The 24,536-nt window shown below is 34.2% G+C and overlaps 1 protein-coding gene across 15 annotated transcripts in view; it reads right to left on the reverse strand.

The window, feature by feature from the left end:
• The window catches only part of SOX6 (SRY-box transcription factor 6), a 603,909-nt gene that overhangs the window by 436,168 nt on the left and 143,205 nt on the right, over nucleotides 1-24,536 (reverse strand). For 5 of the 15 annotated variants that reach the window (XM_081280957.1, XM_081280956.1, XM_081280955.1 and 2 more), the window contains exon 3: nucleotides 16,581-16,659. The exons of the other annotated variants lie outside the window; for them this stretch is intronic. The gene's annotated coding sequence lies outside the window, so the exon portion shown is untranslated. The remainder of the gene's footprint in view (nucleotides 1-16,580; nucleotides 16,660-24,536) is intronic. 15 annotated transcript variants of the gene reach the window in all.

Here is a 24,536-nt window from a genome sequence, read left to right on the forward strand (position 1 = left end):
TTTCTGTTATTTTAATACCTTCACTTATCAATCAATGCAACTTGGTACAGAATAAAGTATACAGTAGTATTAAAATCACTAAACATTCAAGAGTGTAGCAACATTTTTTCACATCATTTGCACATTACTATTCATAATACTACGGCGATCTCCTATATAAAATATGATGAATTCACAAGTATGATTATCAAATTTATGGTGTGTGCTCACTACACCACACATTATGATTTCTTAGCTTGTTTGCCCTAAAGTAACAAAGATTTGCATAGAGTTTAAATGAGTATGGTCTATACAAACTATAGTTAAAATATTATTACAGTTATATGCTTTTCCATATAAACCAGTAAAAAAAACATATTTCTTTCTTCTTTAGGGCAGTATTTTATTACAATTAAATGAAAAGCTTAGCTCTGCTATTTCTCTGAAAACAAAATCAAGACCAAAAGAGAGAGAGTTCAAGAATTAGAATTGAAATTCATAGTGAAGAATATTAAAAATAAAAATTTTAAAACCCAAAGTTTAACTAAATATCTTGTTTTGTCTCTAAAGTAAGAGCATTGTTTCTCCAAGAAGAAAAGAAATATTTTTTTAAAGTCCCACATAGCTAAAATCTAGACAATAATGATGAAAAAGATACAGCCAGATTTTTCTTGTCTTTAAATTGTTGTTTGGGGCAACCTAATATCTTAAACTTCATTTACAGAGCCTCTCCCATTGCTACTATTAGGACCATGGCATTAGTTTTCCATCTGCCCAAATCAATTTAGGGTTCCTTGTACTTTGTAAGTGGTTTTCTACAAGGTTCAAAGTCAGAGAATATTCCAGAGTATTATTCTCTTTGGGTTTAAGAAACATTCCCACATAAGAAGGAAAAGGAACAGAATCATCTTTAAATTTTTTTCTGAGATTTCTCAAAATGAATCAAACTCGAAAGTAATTCTACAATTTTGTTTTTAAACATTAATTGGTAAATACATTGTATCCTGAATAATGTACACCTAATTGACAGTTGTCACAAAGGTAATTGTTCTCTTCTTACTCTGACCTTTTTAAGCTCTTGCTCCAGTGAAAAGTTAAATCATGCTTGAAATAAAAGAAACAAGACAAGACAAAAGAATAAAAATAAATTCTCCAGAGTGAATATAAATTGAAGGAAAGGTCAAAAAAAATGACTAAGACTAGTGTGATACAATTATTAAGATTTTTTTAAAGGAAGGTAATTTTTTTCTTGTCTAATTCTGGATTGCATTTGCTTTCCATGAGTATTTAAAGAAAACTTTGTAAGCCCATCCAACTTGAGACAACAGCAGTAGACTACATTTTCCAAAGGGAAGTCTAAAATAAGTGAAAATGTGTATTCCTTTCCATTCTCATAAAATTTCAACATTGAAGCTGACATTTAAAGATGACTAGTTTCTGTGGCAAAGGGGTACATTCAATACAACTTCCGAAACATTCAAGCACAAAGTACATCTGGGCAGAACACTGCCTGGTCTAATGTTAACCTCTTCTAGAGAAATATAACTGGGAAAAGAAAGCAGATAGAAGTCAGGATTGTCATTTTAGAAGATTTTCACAAACTAGTTTTTTAAAAAATAATTTCTCTTCAGTGTTAAGACATCCTATGTCAAGGTAACTAAGCTGGGTGAGAAATTGATTTTGTATTGCATTTTTCAACCTCTCTTGAATATGAGAAAAGTTAATCCTTTGGGCAATTCACTGCTTAGAATACAGCATTGTTTTGCTTATTCCATATGTACATCAGGGTAATTTATCAAAGGTGTCCACAAGTGGGAGACATAAAACAGACCAAGGACATTACGTCTTTCAACCTCAGTAGCACTTAGCAGATTCCTGGACCTCCGAGGTCTAACAGACTTAACCAAGACTTTTTATACAATCAGGTGAAGAGGGACAGGCTTGTCAGCAGATGTCTTATTCAGATAAAAAAAGAATATTTTAGTGACAATGTGAGGAGAAAAATGGCAAAATTGATACAAACTCATTGAACCATCTCTCCCTTTTGCTCTGAAGAACTCAACCTCAAATCTAACACAGGACATTAACTATATTCTTGAGCAAATATGAAGACAATCATACATATTTAGTTACAAGCACACCAAAATAAAACACTCAGAAGAAATCAGCACATCTTTGTTAAGTAAGATAACACATCTGAACTCTCTAAAGACTTAACACAAACACAATGGCTTATATTTATATTCTAATCTCATAGAAAGAAAGATGTGAAATGGAAAGATTTTTGCAGTATTGCTGGGCAATTTATCCTTGATTTCATTTCTGACTTAATATTGGCTTCTAGTAAGTCTATTTCATTGCATATAAGACATAGAAAATGTACAAACAAGAGATGGTTATTAATAATCTGGACTGTTCTGTTTTACACCCCCAAAGAAGTAAAAGAATTGTCATGGGAACAAAACTAATAAGCATTTGTTAATGTTAATCCAGTTCCTATATGTGATGCTTCAAAATGACCATCACCTCAATGAAACTTGTTTAGAAAGAGACATAATAAGAAAGAGATGCAATAAGACAAAAGGAATCAAACTAGATTGTAGTTTTGACTTGAAATCTGGAGGAATATGATTGTTCTTTCTCTTTTCAAAGATCAACTTTAAAGAAAGAAAAATAGTATTCAGTTATCTTAGACCACATATCAACCAAAAAAAATGTTGTGAATGAAGAAAGTTTACAAAGGCACTGTTAAATATTGGAGTGGAAACACTGTAGGAATTAGTCAGAGCCAGTTTAGACATTGCCCAACTTACTTTCCAACCATCTGTATCAAATATGCTTCATTAAAATAGAACCATATGGAAAATAAGCCAGCAATTAACACAGCTTCTGCATGTGCCTCTAATACAGTAGATTTCAAACTTTTAGTGAAACTAAACTACTTCCATGTTGTTGCTATGTAGAATTTGGCAGCAGTCCCTAGACTTGCTTCATCCTCTACACCATGTCATATCAAGATCTTTCAGGGTAATTGAAATAAGCACATCTGAAAATAATTAAGTATTTTATCATTTTTCTTCAGTTGGTATCAGCCTTTAAAATAAACCCAGGTATGTTAAAACAATCAGTGAAGTGTCAACAATCTGATGACAACAAACCCTAACCCTATATGATTTTTTAAAATCTACTTGTACTTTATGTACTTTTTATCAACAGTTTTTACATTCCACAGTTAATGTCTACTGCTAATGGAAATAAGCATTGTAATTAGTTTTTATTAACATCCCAAATCATTTCAAACCTCAGAAACTCTAGCACCATGATTTGTGCAAAGGATTGGCATAAAATAGTTTCATTACTATCACTACCAACAAAAAAGAAATAGAACACCATGTCTGGTACTAGTGAGACAAATAATAAGACATACTTCTGGTCCTCAGTGGCCTTAAAATCTAGTTGGTGAGATTAAATATATGTGAATCAGTAAGAGATTGAGAGTAATGCAAATAGAAAAAAAAAAGTTCCTTTTAATGAGTGACTTTCTTTCTTTCTCACTTTCTTTCCCTCCACATAGGATGGTTATGTACCATTAGTCTGTTTATTACTGCTCAAGGATGCTCAGTTAAAGGAGCAAGTAGAAAAAACTTTTTAGTTTGAGTAAGTCCCATTTGTTGATTCTAGTTGTTAACTCTTGCGCTATGGGTGTCCTATTGAGGAATTTGGAGCCCGACCCCACAGTATGTAGATCATAGCCAACTTTTTCTTCTATCAGACGCAGAGTCTCTGATTTAATATCAAGCTCCTTAATCCATTTTGAGTTAAATTTTGTGCATGGCGAGAGAAAGGGATTCAGTTTCCTTTTGATGCAAATGGATTTCCAGTTTTCCCAGCACCATTTGTTGAAGATGCTATCCTTCTTCTATTGCATGCTTTTAGCCCCTTTATCAAATATAAGATAGTTGTAGTTTTGTGGATTGGTTACTGTGTCCTCTATTCTGTACCATTGGTCCACCCGCCTGTTTTGGTACCAGTACCATACTGTTTTTGTTACTATTGCTCTGCAGTATAGTTTGAAGTCTGGTATCGCTATACCGCCTGATTCACACTTCCTGCTTAGCATTGTTTTTGCTATTCTGGGTCTTTTATTATTCCATATGAATTTCATGATTGTTTTATCTATTTCTACAAGAAATGCTGTTGGGATTTTGATTGGGATAGCATTGAACTTATAGAGAACTTTTGGTAATATCGCCATTTTGAAGATGTTAGTTCTGCCTATCCATGAACAGGGAATATTTTTCCATCTTCTGAGGTCTTCTTCTATATCTCTCTTTAGGGTTCTGTAGTTTTCACTGTATAGGTCTTTCACCTCTTTTGTTAGGTTAATTCCCAAGTATTTTATTTTTTGGGGGGATATTGTGAATGGAGTAGTTGTCCTCATTTCCATTTCAGAGGATTTGTCGCTGATATACAAGAATGCATTTGATTTATGCGCGTTGATTTTATATCCTGCCACTTTGCTGAATTCATTTATTAGCTCTAATAGTTTCTTTGTAGACCCTTTTGGGTCTGTTAGGTATAGAATCATATCATCTGCAAATAGTGATAATTTAAGTTCTTCTTTTCCTATTTTTATGCCTTTAATTTCTTTCGTCTGTTTAATTGCTCTGGCCAGTGTTTCGAGGACTATGTTGAACAGAAGTGGTGAGAGAGGGCATCCCTGTCTTGTACCAGATCTTAGAGGGAATGCCTTCAATTTTTCTCCATTCAGAATGATGCTGGCCTGTGGCTTATCATAGATTGCTTTTACAATGTTGAGGTATGATCCTGTTATCCCTAATTTTTCTAGAGTTTTGAACATAAAGGGATGCTGTACTTTGTCGAATGCTTTTTCTGCATCTATCGAGATGATCATATGGTTCTTATTTTTAAGTCTATTGATGTGGTGAATAACATTTTCTCAGCAAAAGAAACAATAAGAGAGATAAACAGGGAGCCTACATCCTGGGAACAAATCTTTACTCCACACATTTCAGATAGAGCCCTAATATACAGAGTATACAAAGAACTCAAAAAATTAGATAATAAGATAACAAACAACCCAATCAACAACTGGGCCAAGGACCTGAACAGACACTTCTCAGAGGAGGACATACAATCAATTAACAAGTACATGAAAAAATGCTCAACATCACTAGCAGTCAGAGAAATGCAAATCAAAACCACCCTAAGATACCATCTCACTCCAGTAAGATTGGCAGCCATTATGAAGTCCAACAACAACAAGTGCTGGCGAGTATGCGGGGAAAAGTGTACACTTGTTCATTGTTGGTGGGACTGCAAATTGGTGCAGCCAATTTGGAAAGCAGTATGGAGATTTCTTGGAAAGCTGGGAATGGAACCACCATTTGACCCAGCTATTCCCCTTCTCGGTCTATTCCCTAAAGACCTAATAAGAGCATGCTACAGGGACACTGCTACATCAATGTTCATAGCAGCACAATTCACGATAGCAAGATTGTGGAACCAACCTAGATGCCCTTCAATAGATGAATGGATAAAAAAATGTGGCATTTATACACAATGGAGTATTACTCTGCATTAAGAAATGACAAAATCATAGAATTTGGAGGGAAATGGATGGCATTAGAGCAGATTATGCTAAGCAAAGCTAGCCAATCCGTAAAAAACAAATGCCAAATGACTTCTTTGATATAAGGGGAGTAACCAAGGACCGGGTAGGGACGAATAGCTTGAGAAGAAGATTAACATTAAACAGGGATGATAGGTGGGAGGGAAAGGGAGAGAGAAGGGAAATCGCATGGAATTGGAAGGTGAGCCTCAGGGTCATACACAATTACATATAAGAGGAAAGGAGGGGTAAGAGAAAAATAATACAAGTGAAGAAATGATTTACAGTAGAGGGGGTAGAGAGAGAAAAGGGGAGGGGAGGGGAGGGGAGGGGAAGGGGGATAGTAGAGAATAGGATAAACAGCAGAATACATCAGTCACTAGAAGGGCAATATGTAAATCAATGGAAGTGTAACTGATGTGATACAGCTATCAGTATACGGGGTAAAAATGGGAGTTCATAACCCACTTGAATCAAATTGTGAAATATGATATATTAAGAACTTTGTAATGTTTTGAACGACCAACAATAAAAAAATAAATAAATAAATAAATAAATAAAAAAGGAGCAAGTAGACTGCAAATCTAGGCAAAACTGCTTACTAAGCCATGTATCCTGGCATAGGGCTGTAATCTTCTCAGGAAAAGGCAGCTAGAATGAAAGATTTTGCCAACTCTTCAGGTCATGCTACCGAAGGAGATTATGTCTAACCCCAAAATGGGGGATCCCCTAATTTAGGTATCCATTGTATGTACTGCTTTCTGTGGCTACTACTCTAGTCTAAGCAATGTCATTTCATCTAAACACCTTTGTTTGAGCCTCCTACCTGGTGTCCCTGATCCCATACCTGCTTTTATGTAGTCTATTCATAGAAGAGTGATTCTTTTTAAGATATGAATTACCACACCTTGTTTCTCTCTTAAATCCCCCTGAATTCCTATCTCATATCTCACTCAGAATAAAAGTCAGTCTTCATCAAGGTCTTGAGGACACTACTTGATCTGGCCACCAGCTATCTATTTCCAACTTCCCTTTTATGCACTCATTTAGCTCTAAGCACACCATTGGTACCAATTCTTCTTTGAACAACCAAGCACCTTTCATTTCATTGCCTTTCTGCACATTTCCGCCTTTGCCTGAAAGCTCTTCCCCCAGTAACTTGCATGCTTTGCTCTCTCACTGCATTCAAGTTTCTGATCAAAGTTTCCATATCAAAGAGGCCCACTCTGACAACCTTATGCAAAATAGCCACTCCATCACTTTCAATAAATATTTACTAAATAAGTAGATGAATGAATGAAAGTAACTAGAAAATAAATTCCTTAGTAGCATTTATTCTCGTCTGTTTTATTTCTCTTATATTTTCCAGCTTCTGTAATAGTGCTTTAAATGCAATGAACACTGAACAAACTTTTGAAGAACTAGCAAGTGACTGCTGAAGTGACACATAAAGGAAGTGGAATCAACACATTACTAGCATTTCAAGTTTGAGTGACTGCGTGCTGGTCTCACTATCAAACACACAAAGGCCTAAAAGAGATTGATTTAGGAAAAAGATAGTGAACTTTGAGAATTTGAAGTGACAATGGTACATCCACATAGAGTCAAACAGGAAGAAGTAAAAAGCTCAGGACTGAGCTGGGGAAAGTAGATGTTACATTCTTTCATGTAGAGTTAAAAGGCATTAGGACAAATTAGACCTCCAAGAGAGAATAAAAAGTAAAAGTAGCAGACAAGGGACAAAACTTGGAAATGCATAAATTTGATTTGTGAACAGAAAAAGTGGATTAATTAAAAAAAAAAAAGCGAGGTGCACTGGCACCTGCATGTAATCGCAGCGGCTCAGGGAGCTGAGACAGGAGGATCATGAGTTCAAAGCCAGCCTCAGAAACAGCAAGGCATTAAGCAACTCAGTGAGACCCAGTCTCTAAATAAAGTACAAAATAGGGATGGGGATGTGGCTCAGTGGTTAAGTGCCCCTAAATTCAATCCTGGTCCCCACCCTCCCCTGTGAAAAAAAAGACTAAGGATTGGGGTCATAGCATTGTGGTAGAGCACTTGCCAAATGTGTGAGGCAGTGGGTTCGATTCTCAGCATGGCACATAAATAATATAAAATAAAGGCCCAATGATAACTAAAAGAAAAAAAGGATAAATAGAAATATTTACTTACTAAAAACTTACTGAAAATTTACTTACATGTTCAGTACTGTGCTGAACTACTTTCAGTCAATAATATCAACTGCTACAGAAAGTGAAAAGAACAAGAGCTGAGAAAAAGACCTTAAATGTGGGAATGGGCAATCTAGTAATCTTGAAGGCAGATTACAATAGTTAGTTAGAATCAAATGGAAGCTTGATGCCAATGGATTGAGAAGTAAGAGGATAGTCAGAAAATAAATACTATTCTTTTAAGATACACACACACACACACACACACACACACATATTAGTTGTAGTTGAACACAATACCTTTATTTATTTATTTTTATGTTGTGCTGAGGATCGAACCCGGGGCCTCACAAGTGCTAGGTGAGTGCTCTACCACTGAGCCACACCCCAGCCCTCTTTTAAGATATTTTGACAGTAAAAGGAAGACAGTAAGAAATAAGAATATTTTAAGGGTTAGCACAGTTGAGAAAAACTGTCCTAAGAAATCTGAATTATTTGTGCAGAGTCCAATTTCTCAAATAACTCACTCAAGTTTACAAAGCCAAAAAGAGGCAAAACAGGAATTAGAACCTGAATCTACAATACTATGAAAAAGAAGAGATCTTCTCTAGAGGGAATGGGAAGGGGCGGGAGAAGCACAAGTGGAGATGTCACATCATGAAAATAGATGTAACACTTCTTTGAGAAGAAAATATTATTAAATGGTAAAACAACAAGAGCTACTGTGAAGTGAAAAACCAAAAATATTAAGGCCTAAATTCCTAAGAATAAAATACACAAAGTTCTATTTCAGAGGGAAATATCTAAGTTACACACCTGAACTAAGGGCCAAGAAGTTAAGAGAGATTCTCTGCTTCTCACTGGTCATATTGCACTGAGGAAAAATTACCTGAGAGTACCTGGTGAGAAAAATATTTAGGGGAGAAGGAAGTGCTGAGTGAAAGATCAAAAGGTACTAGAGGAAAAAAATTATGTAGGACTTATTGACTGTGTTCTGTTTCCCAGGAAACAGACCGGATACGTCAAAGCAATGGGCAGTATTGGGGTTGCAAGGCAAACATATTTGTAGGACTAGGTTTTGTTGAAAGCTACTGTGAAATTTACCCAACCAGATTTAAGACCAGAGATTTCTTTTCCTCTCCCTTCTGACCTGTTCTAGTTCATAGTAAATTTGTTTTGAACCACTTATTATTTCTGATATCTGTCTCCCCTTCAACAATGTTTTTTTCAACCCTTTTATATGGCACTGGCCCAAAACTTTGTTCCCTTATCAAAAACTTGTCTAATAAAAATCTGATATCTCTACCCTGCATCTGAGTACACAGGATGTGATTAAGAAGATGGACTTTGGATTGAGTACAGCTTGATTTCAAATCATTATTCCATTCATTCATTCAGTAAATATTTACTGAACATCTACCATGTGCTCAACAACCATTGTTGTTGTTCCTAAGGACATAGCTTCAAACAAAATAAGATCTCTACTCTCAATGAACTTATACTGATGAGGGGAGCAAAGAGTTATAATAAACAATAAGCTCTGCCATTTTTTAGTAATCTGACCCTGAGCAAGTCACTTTAATTCCCTATGCTTCAATTCCTAAACTATAAAATGGAAACAATGAAACTACCTCAAACTATGTATGAGAAATAAATAGAACATGTCAAATAATTAGCATTTAATTGTTAGCTCTCTGAACTTTCACCTCACTAGCAACAGTTCTAGAAATATAGCACGTACCATTTCATATGATCTTTCCTTCACCTAAAATATTTTATATATCTTCCATACCCTACTCTAGTCCTTTTAATCTCAGCTCAACCATTACTTCTCTAGGGAAGATTTACCTAACTAGGTCAATAAGAATTACATTGTTCAAAATTAAGATACAACTAGTTTATTTTTTATTCATTTATCTAAGACCCCATCATATTTTACCTGAATTAATGCAAAAGTCTCCTGCTATGGTCCAAGTGTTTATGTTCCCTCAAAATTCATTTGTTGAAATTTTCATCCCTAAGGTGATTGTATTAGCAGGTTTAGCCTTTTGGGAGTGATTACATCATGGGAGCAAAGCTGTCCTCTAACCTCATGTGAAGTTAGAGTGAGAAAATGGCTATCTACAAGGAAGAAGACCTGTACCAGACAGGGGATCTGCCAGTGCATGGATTTTGGACTTCCCAGCTTCCAGAAGTGTTAGAAATACATACCTATTGTTTATAACCCACACAGTCTATGGAATTTTGTTATAGTGGCCCAAATAAACTAATATACCCCCTGCAACTAGCCTCCCAGACACAGTCTAAAAACAGAAGGAAGCTTACACCTATTTAAATGGAAGCCAAATCATCTCATTTTTCTGCTGAGACTCCAAATCCCTCTGTTTTTCCATCTTCTTCAGGATAAAAGCCAAAATCCTTACAATGGCTTAAATCATGCACATCCTCAACATTCACATCATGCGCTACATTGGCCTCCTTACTGCTATTTCTCATCTCATACTCATAAATTTTCGACTCTACTTCAGGACACCGGTTCCCTCTTCCGAAAATAAGTCTTCCTATAAATATCTGCATGAATTTTGCTGTCACTTCTTTCTGGTCTCCACTTATCACCTTATCTATGAACCTTTATTGTATTTTATACAATAAAAGAGCAAACTCCCCACCTCAGTACTCTTCACCTCTTTTATACTGCTTGATATTGCTTCATAGCACTCATCATCTTCTGATAGTTTATAATTCACTTGCTTATTTGTTGGTTTTCAATGTCTCCCTTACCACTGCCTTAAGAATACAGTGGCTCAGTTGTAGAGTGATTGCCTCACATGTATGAGGCATGGGGTTCGATTCTCAGCACCACATACAAATAAATGAATAAAATAAGAGCTCCATCAACAATTAAAAAAATATTTAAAAGAAAAGAATATGTACTTAATAGGACCACAGATTTTGTTTTACTCACTGCTTTATCTACATTGTCTCACGAAGTACATGGCACATAGCAGACTCTATATTTAAGGTGATAAATTCCATAAAACAAGCCAGACAAATTTCTGAAATAAACAATTTTTACAGATAAAAAAAAATTTAAATGTGATTATTTGGGAAATTATATTATTTTCCTAGTGATACTGTAAAAAATTACCACTATCAGATCAGCTTAAAGCAACATCCATGGATAACAAAAAATTTTTAAGTTCCAGTCATCTCATAATAGCTCAGCAAAATCCCAATGTCCTTTGATAATATCCATTCAAACTATAGTTAAGAAGATAAAAGTTTTAAAAATCAAATATTCACATTTACAAACCAGATGAGGAAAAGAAAACAGAAAAAGATTTTTTTAAAAAAAGGAATGTGAAGCATATTAACATTAATTGTTATTGATGACTTAAAATTACTTATCTTCTAGTTTTTTATTTGTTTAAAAATTTTTTATTCTAATTTGTTATATATGATAGCAGAATGCATTACAATTCGTATTACACATATAGAGCACAATTTTTCATATCTCTGGTTGTATACTTTTCTAGTGTTTTGTCTTATTTTAGCTCAGATTTTATGTGAAGTATTCATCATAGATAACTTTCCCCATTTCTTACATTCTATTGAATTACAAAGGCATTGTCATTGTTATGGTTTGGATATGAGGGATCTCCTAAAAGCTCATGTTAGACAATGCAAGAAACTTCAGAGGTGAAATGATTGGGTCATAAGAACCTCATCCTAATCAGTGTGTTAATCCACTAATAAGAATTTACTGGGTGGTAACTACGGGCAGGCAGGATATAGCTGGAGAAGATAGGTCACTGGAGTTGTGCTTTGAGGGTATATATTTTGTCCCTAGTGAGTGAAACACTTTTTCTGATTGCCATGTCCTGAGCTGCTTCCACTGTGGTGTTCTGCCTCATCTTGGGCCCAGAGCAATGGAGTCAGTAATCTATGGCCTGAGACCTCTGAAACTGTGAGTGTCAAATAAACTTTTCCTCCTCTAAAAGTGTTCTTGTCAGGTCTTTTGGTCACAGCAGTAAAAAAAAAAAAAAAAAAAAAAAAAAAAGCTGACATTTTTATTATTAAAAACTCTAAAGGTCTTATCCAGTTAGATATAATGAAACATTTTGCATACTCTGCTAGTCACTAAGTTATCCATAGCAAATAAAGTGTGCAATAAGAAAGAAGAGGGAAAGTAAAACGATTTTTTATTTACAAACTAGGAAATGATGCTGCTTGGTAATTTTCACACCAAAATTTCCCTGACAACCAATCACCACCATGTCTTGATACTTTCTCCATATTCAACTAGCATTAGTTTCATATTTTCAGGTCACTTCTTTCACATCTCATCCCTCCACTACTACCAACTCAAAAAAATAGTTAACTTGATGGATAGAGATGAATAGCAATTTTTAATTTGCACCATTTCATTTTTAAAAATATGTGGGCCCAACCCAGTGACATAGGAATAATGAAAAGATAGCACCACTTTAAAAGTTCTCTAAAAGAGTTAAAAAATCCAATTCTTAATCCAAAGGCACATACCAAGTTATAGTCAAAAGCAGATTTGTGAAATTGCTTCAAAGTCAAAGGATTCAAAAACAATTTATGAATAATACTGAAATAATGTACAAATTAGCTGTTCACATGCTATTACTCTTAAGAGGTATTTTTGTTTTGTTTTGCTTTTTGGTGTTGGGTACTGAACCCAGGAACTTTGTACATATGCATTCTACACTGACCTACACTCTTTAGAGTTTTAAATTTAAACAAGTTACTTTAAAATGTTAGGTTTTTTATTTTTTTAAGAGACAGAGAGAGAGAGAGAGAGAGAGAGAGAGAGAGAGAGAATTTTAATATTTATTTTTTTAGTTATCGGCGGACACTTTGTATGTGGTGCTGAGGATCGAACCCGGGCCGCACACATGCCAGGCAAGCGTGCTAGTGCTTGAGCCACATCCCCATCCCAAAATGTTAGTTTTTAATATCAGAATTATTTTAGGTGTATTCAGTGATACATGCTACCTTAATCAAACATCCAGCTTTACATTTGCCTTACTTTTAAGATTTCAAATTTTTACCCAACTATTTATGTAGGACAATAGGTCTCAATCTTTGTGGTGATTAGAATTGTCTGAGGAGTTTTTTAAAATCTCTAGGCATCTAGGAATTTCAATTCAACAGATTAGGGAGGAGCATCAAATGTCTCAATGCAATTAGTTAACACAGTTGGTGATGCTTAAATCATAGTTGGAGAAATGTTCATCCAGAAAAACCAGTAATAAACATTTTCTAACAACTCTTGAGAAAGTTAGACTAATCACAACTTTTAGACTAGCAGTATTAATTTCACCTGAAATGACTGAAGGTGATTTTTTTGCCTTCTTCAACCTGAAAACACTAACAATAGCAATAGCAGGCTTTTCATTAACATAGCCATTCATTATTTTTCCATTTTCTTCTCTCTTTTTCCCCTTTTTTCCCATTCTTCTTCCCTTTCCAATAAAAAGTCCTTCAAGTGAACACTGATTATACCAATTGAATATAAAACATAATATTTCATATCAAACATAGTTATAAATGTATGATGTATAAACAGATGAACTCTAGAATTTGTGGTCTATTAAAAGACCTTTTAGGGACTGGGTTGTGGCTCAGTGGTAAAGTGCTCGCCTAGCATGCATGAGACACTAGGTTTGATTCTCAGCACCACATAAAAATAAAATAAAGGTATTGTGCTCACCCGCAACTAAAAATATATCTACTTTAAAAAAAAAGACCTTATAGAGTCAGCTAAGCCCTTATAGTGTCCACTAGATTTGGAATATATCCTATAAAAATGCAATCAACTTTCAGCTGCAACCACTGGATCATCCTTTTGCCCCTTTTAATTATATTTGGGCCACTTTTTATTAGTCCTATAAATATCAGCTATCTGATTTAATTATTTTGTGCTTGTTTTCCTGTTTTGGATTTGGTTGTTTGTTTCTTGGTATGTATTATTTAACCCATCCCTTAACCTCAAAAGACCTAAGAAGGTCACTTTGCCTAATAAAGTTAATAAGTTCATAATATCTATTCTCTATTTGGAGTGAGCCATCAAATAATTGAGCAATATGAGCAGGATAGGGGAATGTTGAACTTGTGTAACAGTAATAGAATATTATGAAAAGGATATAAAGTACAATTTATAAGCCACTAAATGTCACTTTCCTTTAGTTGTGATTAATGTTCAATAGCAAACTAAAATTTAACAGCTCCCAGTCATATACAGGACAGTTCAAACTTCTTAATATGACACAAGGTTCTTGAGGATTTTAAACGAGTGTTCTTCTAGCCTTTGGGTCTATCGCTTTCTCAAAAAAAAAAAGTAATAATGGTTTCATATTTTGTTTAGTGCTTCCCACTTGACAGGTATTATTGCCAGGTAATTTGTATAGTAACACTATAAATAAATATTATTAGGGCTGGAGATGTAGCTCAAGTGGTAGCACGGTCGCCTGGCATGCGTGCAGCCGGGGTTCAATCCTCAGCACCACATACAAACAAAGATGTGTCCGCTGAAAACTAAAAAAAAAAAAAATAAATATTAAAAAATTCTCTCTCTCTAAAAAAAAAATTAAAAATAAATAAATAAATAAATATTATTAGCTACAGGGTTTTTTTTCTTTTTATTTTCTTTCTTTTTCTTTCTTTTTTTTTTTTTTTTTTGGCACTGGGGATTGACCTCAGGGGCCCCTGTTTTGCATTTTACTTTGAGACAGGGTCTCACTGAGTTGCTTAGCCCCTTGCTTTTCTGAAGCTGGCTTTGAACTTGCCTTCCTCCTGTCTCACCAGCTGCTGAGATTCAGGTGTGCACCACTGCACCCAGTATTAGCTACATTTTAAAAGAGGAAGACATTCAGCATTTTACCTACAATCTCAAAGTAGTGTGAAATGAAGTCAAGACTTGAACTCCAGGGCTGGGGATATAGCTCAGTGGTACTGCACTTAACTAGCATGTACAAGGCCCTGGGTTCTATCCCTAGCACTACAAAAGAATTTTTTTAAAGATTCAAATTCCAATCTGACTGACCCAAAGTGCATATTCTTATTTATTATATTTTGTACATCTTCTTCAATCCCTCATTCCAACCATAATAAATTAAATCATGTCTTCCCATATGCCATACTTTTCAATATCTTCATATTTTGCTCATGTTTTTCCTGCTTCTGGGAGTGGGCTTTTAAATTTTGTCCCTAAAGACTGATTTGACTTTCAAAAATAGTTACTAAAAAAAAGTGCTGATTATATCCCTGGCATTATTCTAGGCACAAGAGACTACTGAGCTTTATAGGAGCTTTATAGGGCTTACATTCTTTAAAAGCCTATTATTTTATCAATACCTGACTGAAAGTCACTGCTTTTATGAAAATTTCATTTATATCTCTTCTTTATTGTGGTATATTACATTGTACTGTATTTATTTACATATTTATCTCACCCTCTAGACCATTAAACTCTTTGACTATAAAGAACCCTTTCTCATTGAGATGTGAATCCCCACTCCTCAGGAGAATACCTGTACATAAGCAAGTGCTCAATAAACAATTAGTAAGCAATAGAAAACTACATTAAATATTTGTCTGATATGCCATATCTATAGTTCACATAAATTAGACATTAAAAATACTTGAGAGAAAAATAACATAATTTATAAAATCTGTCATAGAAAAAAATGGTAATCACATAGGAATAATGAAAAGATAGCACCACTTTAAAAGTTCTCTAAAAGAGTTCAAAAATCCAATTCTTAATCCAAAGGCACATACCAAGTTATAGTCAAAAGCAGATTTGTGGAATTGCTTCAAAGTCAAAGGATTCAAAAGCAATTTATGAATAATACTGAAATAATGTACAAATTAGCTGTTCACATGCCATTACTCTTAAGAGGTATTTTTGTTTTGCTTTGCTTTTTGGTGTTGGGTACTGAACCCAGGAACTTTGTACATATGCATTCTACACTGACCTACACTCTTTAGAGTTTTAAATTTAAACAAGTTACTTTAAAATGTTAGTTTTTTTATCATCATAATTAAGAACCCACCAGCACTCTCCCACAAAAACAATAATAGCAACTATCATTGGGTGAAGGCTTACTGTGTGCTAGGCATTGTTCTCAGCATTTAATATATTAAAATATTCAGCTCTACACTTGCAAACTGTATAACTGTATAATTTGGGAAAATTGTTTAACCTGATAACTACTTAGAAGAGCTGTTTATAGTTTCACATGGAACAATTCACATAAAGTGATTAGTACTGTGCCTGGCATACAGTATATGTTCAATATATGTTAGTTGTTATTATTCTTGTAAAAAATATAAGTGTGTGTATAAGTGTGGGGAAAAACCTTGTTCTTAACTTCAGTCATTGGTAAAAACATAACTGAATAAGCCTGAAAAATTAATGACATTGATTTATGAAACAAATATACTGGTGTAAAGAAAGGTATCAATGAGTTTAACAAGAAGAGATAAATGAATTATAGGCCTTTTGGCAATATGTATATGTTTGTGTGTGTGAGTTTGTGTGTATATACACATACATTATACGTATACATATATATGCAAAATAAATAACAAACTATAACTTAACAATTTGAAAATAAAATATATCAGGTAAAGAGAATATAGAAATAAGTTTAACATATTTTTCTATACATTAATTTGAAATAATAAGAGACTTTTGGAATTAAAATGACCGAAAACTGAGCCTAACATTTTTAAAGGAAAAAAATTCAAAATTGGGGGATATTTACCTCTTTCATTTATTTTGCTGGACACACTGATTGCCGCATCCTGAGATAGAAGCATATAAAAATGTTTGCAGTTTCTTTCCTAGAAAGAGAATGGAACTAGGTATATGCAGAATTGCACATATAGCAGCTTTTTTGTAACCTGGTCAACAATTTTTATGGATCCTTTATTTTGAAGAATATTAGGTATAGAGAAAATCTTCAGTTCTTTCTTAGAACTATATAAATGATACATCAGGCTGTGGAAAGGATCTGGTCTCCTAGGGCCAGGATCTGGTCTAGCTTTTGTCTCGGCTCTTCAATGCTAATCCTTCTAGAATTTCAGTGAAAAGGAGGAGAAGGAAAAGAAGGGTCAAATGGGTAGCAGATTTCTCTTCCTTTCCTAGGAAAGAGAGAAGTCCATGATCAGGATATCCTGAGCAACTTGTATAATCTGTAGGTCTAGGAAGGGATCTACTTGCTTCCTCTTTATTTGCAATACTTTCTTCCATATACTGCCTTATAAATCCATATACTGCCTTATAAATCATAAAATAACCTTGCCCTGACACGAAGAGTACAGAGGGGGAGAAAGCACACTGTTATATTCCCTCAGATTCTAGCCAAAAGATATCCACTTTTTCCATCAGTCTAGTAGAAAGGAAAATAGTAAATCTAAATCTCTCCTGTAGATTGATGGAGAGAATAAAATTAAATATCTAGCAGCTGAGTGATCAACAGTGAAATATGGACAATATTGTTGCTATTTATCAGAATAATTATGTTACTCTTCTCATTTCTTCTTTTCAAGTTAAAATTTAAAGGGAATATAACATCAAGATATAAAAACAGAGGAACCTTAATTACATCCACTCCAAACACAATCCTACTTCTTTTATTTAAGTTTAATTGTGTTTCTATCTTCTATTTTAAGTAAGATCTCATGCATTCATTTTTCTTGTTAATTATAACAATAAATGACTGATGTGTAATGGCAACTATCAGCTGTTCACTAAAACAAAGGAATTGTATCAGGGCTGACATACATGATTGACTTGATTAGAGAAATGTATATAATGTCCAGTTTTACAATAAAGATCACAGATAAGCAAATTCTTTTTTTTAAATTCCTCTAAAGAATACTACATGGACCATCCAATAGATCTGAATGAATACATGGTTACACGTGACCAACAGTACCAAAGAGGACTTTAATCCTTTATCTCCTAAGTTTAGCTACTTCTTTCATGGCAGAGTTCATCTTGAGAGTTCCATTTCATAAGTTTTATTCACAAATTCTTTATGGTAACATTCCCTATGTAAAAATTAAGATTTTCACAATTGAATTTTTTAGCAGGACAGCAGAGTCTATAGTAGTCTTTTCACAGCAAGACTGTCCCAATAATTACTACAGTATGTAATTTCAGTTAAAGCTGCTAACCATAGACTATAATTAAGTTTAATATTCAAGACCTCGATACACCTCTCTATAAAGAGTAAACACAATTTGGCATACAACTGGTATTTCTGAAGTGTCTGAATTCTCCTTCATTCACACAGCTGAACTATTCATTGCACACTTTAAGTTCCACACATAGACACCAAGCATGAAGGAAATGGGAAACATTATGCTAACATGACTATAGTATTGATGAATAAAAAAACATAACCCCAAGGCTAAGCTGCCAAATAAGTAGTGAATTAATTTCTGTAAAGTACTCCAATATTACAAAGGTGTGTTGAAAGGTGTCTGCTCATGTTTCAAATTAAACGCACTGCTGGTCAGCATTAGCACCTCTGCTTTGAACACCAGCCATTTGCCTATAACACTTCAGGGGCTAGGAAAAACGGATTTGCCGTTCACACTGGAATAATTAGAACATGTCAGGAAGAATTAATTTCCTCATTTTTCAAAAGGATACACAGAAATTACCATGTTATTATATGACAGGGTCCCTTGGAGAATTATATTAAATTTAATTTCTAGCGCAGCCCACACAACAAATTAAAGTCATAAATAAGATGGAAAGAAGCGGGACGCAGAGCATATGTTTATGGCAATGAGTGAAGCCAAGGGACCAGAAACAACTATCTTCATTTCATTTTATTTAAATCAGCCAGACACTGTGTATCTGAATGACAGCACTTGTTAATGGTGCTGAGATTATAGGCTCCTTAATTTTAGAAAACAGAAGCAGTCAGTCAGTGTCTAAAATAGTACATTTCCTACAATGCAAAAATTAGTATAAATTTACTTCCCTTTCAAGTCCATTTCTTTTTGCCCTGCAGCAAGTGTAACAAAGATAAACTTATTTATAATAATACTGTTTCTCTATTCATCTTCTCTTTGGACAATTTTCTTGGGTCAAAAAAATGAAAGAAGTAAAACAGAAGAGTCACCAGGACAAGCAAAATTTTCAAACACTGTCTATCCAGAATAGAAGCTTCCTGCTCCACCCTGTAAATATACATCCATCCATTTGGAGCTGAGAGATAATTTTCCCCAAACAATATTTTGTTTTTCATATTAAAAGAAATTTTTTTTCAGACTACTCATGAAAACGGAGTGAAACTGCAAAGGTTATTGTTCAGCCACCCTAAAAGCATTGTATTTTTTATTCATTAAGACAAATATGTGTGTGGAACAAAAGAGTCTACAGCCCACTATTAGATCTGCCACTCATGTCTAAAGACCCTTCTGCTGCCCTCTATACTTACTTAAAAATCTCTTATTTTCTCAGAATCACCTCCTTCCTTTCTACCTGAGGCAGGTATAGGCACTCAAGGAAGTATTCTCATTTTTAACCACCTCATCTACTTTGAAATCAACCCAATCCCAGCATGAAAACATTAATAAAATTGTAATAAATGTATTATAAAGTATTAATAATGTTTCTCCTTTTACATATGTATACTTTGTTATTTAGGTTATAGGTGAAATAACCAGGCTAGAAGCAAGTTTATAAAATACCTCTTTAATTTTTTTCCTACATAGTTTTTTTTTAAAAGATTCAAAATGTCCTATAGAAATCAACACTCTTGCATTGAGAAATCGGTGTCCTCTCCAACATTTAAGGCTGGTATTTTATACCTACCAATAACCCAACTACTTCAATTAGCAATTATAAAAATAATTTATGTTGTGTTATTTTCCATTCACAGTTTCTTTGTCTTTTTTTTTTAAACTGGGGATTGAACTCAGGTGTACTCTACCACTACAATACAACACCAATCCTCTTTTTTATTTTGAGATAGGGTCTCTATAGTTTGTGGAGTCTTGCCTCAAATTTGCCATCCTCCTGCCCCAGCCTTCTGAGTAGCTAAGATTGCAGGTGTGCACCACCATGCCTGGCCTCAGTTTCCTAAGAATGCATAATTACATTGTCTTTTTAACATAAAATAGGCACAATGTAAAAAAATGTAAAAATAACTGCAAAAAAAATCAAAGGGGTGGAGTTTTTTTAATTATAAAATGATTTAAAGTTACCAAAGTAAAAGCAATGAAAAAAAACTACCACAAAACAAAATCATTAAGTATAGCAAATTTTTCCCCTTTTATCACAAGCTTAATCTCCATATATTCACATAAAATTCTAAATCATAAATGTTCAGATTACTCAGCTCTAGAAACATGCTGGCATTTTATCATGCCAAAAACTGAAGACCTTTTTTTTTTCTTTTTTTGGTACCAGGAATTGAGCTCAGGGGCACTCAACCACTGAGCCACATCCCCAGCCCTATTTTGTATTTTATTTTAGAGACAGGGTCTCACTGAGTTGCTTAGTGCCTCATCATTGCTGAGACTGGCTTTGAACTTGTGATCCTCCTGCCTCAACCTCCCAAACTGCTGGGATTACAGGTGTGAGCCACCTCCCCAGGCTTGAAGACATTCTTAAAGTGAAAAAGGAGTTTGTACACTTTAAGAAATGACTGTTGTGAAACTGAGCACTCCCTTGGGTGCAACAAACTTTAAGTAATTTGTGAATCAATTAACTGGCGACTCTCTTCATAACACAGATTTCACACTCCCAGGTCACTGCATTATCAGCCTGATATGAATCATAACATTTTGGAGAAAAGTTCATAATTGAAATCATTAATTAATTTAACAGGACTTTTAGTTATGCATTACATTAAACAGCTGTAAAGGAGCAGAGATTAATTAGTTGTTTCTCTGACAATTTTCACTGCTGCTATTACTTGGTGGAAAACTTTTTGACTTGGAAAGCACATCATGCTGTCTGTAATCTGGTAGTGACCTATTCAAGCATTTCAAGTTGAAGGAACATAATTTCACTAAAAGGAGGTTTGGAGCTTCTGAAGTGTTTCTCTGGGATTAAATAACATCATAACCAACAAATATTGCAAAACTTGACTTTCTCCTTGTGTAAAAATGAAACCTGCATCTAGAATAAAGTTTTAAAGTATACATCATAAGTACCTCATAGAAACAAAGAAACCAAAGTTACTGCCAGTTGACACTTTTCTGAAGCTATGGAGATGATATGAATTTATATATTTTGCATATTCATATTATTACCTCTTAAAAAGAAATAAATAGAAATAAAAATTGTTAACCTAAGTATTTATTTTATAATATAGTGCCATTAATTCTTAGAATTTAGAACATTTTGACTATTTACAAGTTATCTAACAAATTAATTCACTAGCCAAGTTCAAAACCAACTCAAAAAGGACTACTTTAAGGAAAAATAATTAGCAACAGTACATCATTCCAAAGTCCTTTAATATCATATCATAATCTGCATAACTTCATTTTAATAGTTTAATATCTCATGTGCTCTAGTAGAAGCACTAAATAGCATATATTGTGGAGATAACAGAGGTAATCCCAAGAAAAATACACATCTTGAGCAAATTAATTAGTTGAAATTAAACATTTTCCAGGTTCATATCAGAAAACAGTCAACTGCACTACCAAAATCTCAACTGTATTTTTTCAACCTAATCTTTTCCCCCATTCCCTCTGACCCACATATTAAACTTCTTACATTCAATTAAACTTCTTACAATTCCCAAAACATACCAGGCCCACTTAATGTCTAGGTGTTTTTAAAATACTGTACCCTTGACTTAGACTACTCTATCTCCATATCCCCTCCAGGTATATCTCTACTACTCCTATAAGAAGCAACTCAAAGGTTAACCTACTAAGTGAAGCCTTCTCCCAATTCTTCCTGGTAAATTTCAAATTTCTGTTTTTTACTTCATTCATATTTGATTCTAAAAAGTAATATGCTAATGTAATTTCTTTCTTTACCTATCTCTCCACTAGAGATTTAAGCAACTTAAACCGACTTTACTGTGCTTTTAACTTTTAAATCTCAAACATGTCTATCTGTAACATAAGAAGCCCTAAGCAGATGAATGTTGATTGAAAAAAAAGAATTAATAAATGAACATGTACATATTTATTTCCATACTTTCTCTCAATAATATTTATTTAAAACTTGTTATAAATCAACCATAGCTCTTGCTGTTTGACAAAATCTCTATAAACATTTTCAGTTAAAAATAATGGTGGGTGTGGTGGCATGCAACTATAGTTGCAGCAACTTGGGAGGATGGAGGATTACTTGAGCCCAGAAAGTTACAGGCCTACCTGGGAGACTTAATGAGAACCCATATTAAAAAAAAAAAAAAAAAAAAAAAAAAACACTACACACTGGCCTTATCTATTTTTTTTCTATTAACTAGTGAAATTAGAGTGGGACAGCAAGAAGAAACCATGAAAAATATAAGTTACTTTAGGATATTTTTACCAAAGTCCCTTTACCATCAAAAGCTCTATTTCCCAGGAAATCAAATTAAATGAACATGCTAATAATAATCTGTTCTCCCAAGACTCCCTTAACTACCAGGGCAGAAGAGTAAACCATTCTCTTTTCTGAGATAGCAAGTTATAAAATTATACTAATTACAGTATTATTTGCCTCTTTTTAAAAAATTCTGTAGTTTTTAATACTACAGATAGACAGCATGGCTTTATTTTGTTTATTTTTATGTGGTGCTAAGGATCGAACCCAGTGCCTCATACGTACTAGGCAAGCGCTCTGCCACTGAGCTACAGCCCCAACCCTTATTTGCCTCTTTAGATGCATTACTTCCAAAATTTCACTCCACCTTGCAACCAAGAAGGTTGATCCTGGTTAGAGCTGAAGCCAGAAGTCAGATTAGAAGAAAGAAAGTTAACATCCAATGTATGATACATCTAGTATATAAGTGCATTCTACTGTCATGTATAACTAATTTAAAAAAATAAAAAATAAACAAAGAAAGTTAACATCCATGTAGTAATCATACTTACAATTTTTGCTGCATTTGCCCATTATAAAAATTAATTTATTAAGTCACCCTAATAGCTACTATAATGTAAAGTGAAATATGGAAGTGATATCTTGATAACATTAAATGATCATAAGACTCAGAAGACTCCTGAATCAAGAATAGACTCATATCTGCCAGGCACAATGGTGCACACCTGTTAATCCCAGCAAATTGTGAGGCTGAGGCAGGAGGATCACGAGTTCAAAGGCAGCCTCAGCAGATTAGCAAGGAATTTAGCAACTCAGTGAGACCCTGTCTCTAAATAAAATATTTAAAAAAGGGCTGGGGATGTGGCTCAGTGGTTAAGCACCCTGGTACCAAAAAATAAAAATAAAAAATAAATAGACTCCATATCTGAAAATGTACAGACTTAAATTTCACCTTCAGATACATATTAAAATACACAAATAGCCCAGTGCAGTGGCACATGCCTGTAATCCCAGTGGCTTGGGAGACTGAGGCAAGAGAATCAGGAGTTCAAAGCCAGCCTCAGCAACCTAGAGAGGCCCTAAGCAACTCAGCAAGACCCTGTCTCTAAATAAATATTTTAAAAAGGGCTGGGGATGGGGCTTAGTGGTTAAGCACCCCTGATTTCAATCCCCAATACCAAAATAGGTGTGTGTGTGTGTGTGTGTGTGTGTGTGTGTGTGTGTGTGTATAAAAACAAGGAAACAGCAGGGTAACATTTGATCTTTTACTTTAGACTCAATAAATCAGGAAAACTATAACTTATATGGTCAGCAACTCTACACATCCTTTCCCAACTAATGACTACTGGTCCTCTTCTCCCATCTTAAATATACAATTGTTTTATTTCTTGTTCTGTAACTCACTCGGCCTACCAACATACTTCAAATTTGCCCAACATGGTTGCAGTCATGTGTCTGTAGGTATTTTTACATCCTTGTTTATAAACAAAATCTGTCTACCCACAGAACTATTGGGGAGCTTCATCAACTTATTTCAATCATGTACCTATTATTATTCTTGTTCATGCTACATTCTATCGTCACTGAAAGTAGTTCTTCTCATCTTCCTCTATCCTTCAAAGCATTTTTTTAAAGTACATTTAATCCAAACTCATCCTATTCCACCTTATCTGAGCACCCTTGAGGAGGCTGGTTTTAAAATTCTGGCCTTAAGTTCAATGAGGTTTAGATCCAGTGCACCTGATTGCTTTCAATTATTTTCTGAGGTAGTATCACATAGTGATTACATATTGAACAAGCCCATATCCTAGTATAAAAGTGTGCTTACCAAGCATTATTTATAGTTAGTATGACAGAACTATCTAGATCAATTTCAATTTTAATGCAGAATCTGTTTTTTCTAATGGTCATGAAATAACCTCAGATACAAATCTTAAAATACAATGTAGAAGGCAATATTTCAAATTTTCCAGAAACAGGATAATATTTCTTTCTGAAACTGTGTGCTTGGGATAGGGGAGAAAGAGAAAGATGCAATAAGGCAAAATGGATACTGTTTTTCTCAATAATCCTCTTAAAAAACAAACACAAGTTTCCTTTGCTTCTTACTTAGAAGATTCAAGAATCATATTTCTACTGAGAGAACAATGTAATGGAGATTGTAAAAATTGCATTGTAAAAATTGTAAAATTGCATGTAATAT

This window comes from Spermophilus citellus (genome assembly GCF_964194105.1).
Source record: "Spermophilus citellus genome assembly, chromosome: 2".
NCBI classification, from domain to species: Eukaryota; Metazoa; Chordata; class Mammalia; order Rodentia; family Sciuridae; genus Spermophilus; species Spermophilus citellus.